This window comes from Phalaenopsis equestris, unplaced genomic scaffold, assembly GCF_001263595.1.
Source record: "Phalaenopsis equestris unplaced genomic scaffold, ASM126359v1 Scaffold000615, whole genome shotgun sequence".
Classification (NCBI taxonomy): Eukaryota; Viridiplantae; Streptophyta; class Magnoliopsida; order Asparagales; family Orchidaceae; genus Phalaenopsis; species Phalaenopsis equestris.
Window position 1 is genome coordinate 8,310 of NW_018165055.1, and position 559 is coordinate 8,868.

Here is a 559-nt window from a genome sequence, read left to right on the forward strand (position 1 = left end):
TGTCACAAATCAAGGTTTAGTAAGAGGGCTCTTCTGCCATGGCATCAGGTTCTCTTCCTTGGTGTGGATGGGCCACCTGTTGAAGTGGTGAAGTTATTCATTGAGTGAGCATCTATTTAATCACATCCATCATCTGCTCTTTGAGCTTACTGATCTAATGAGCTACAAATTACATGGTGTATTTTATATTGTCCATGATTTCACTGCGGCTTAATTCTTATCCTTAAGTGGCTTCTCTTCATATTTGTACCATGATCCATGCTCACCGCATCTTTGTAGGGTGTTGAATTCGAATTTATCCTTGAATCACATTAAAAAAATAGAGCATGAACAAAGAGAAAGAAAAAGGAGGCTGGATGGAAGAAGGAGCTAGATGAGGATAAGTGAAAAGAGATTTATGATTAGGAAGTAGACTATCTGATTGAGGATCCCAACAAGTTTCCTGCCTATATTTAACTCCCTCTATTTATAGCGGTTTAGCCCTTATGAAATGACATATTTGGACTTATATTTCCTTTGCTCTCTAGGTGTGAACACTTGGATTCTTACAACCCTACCC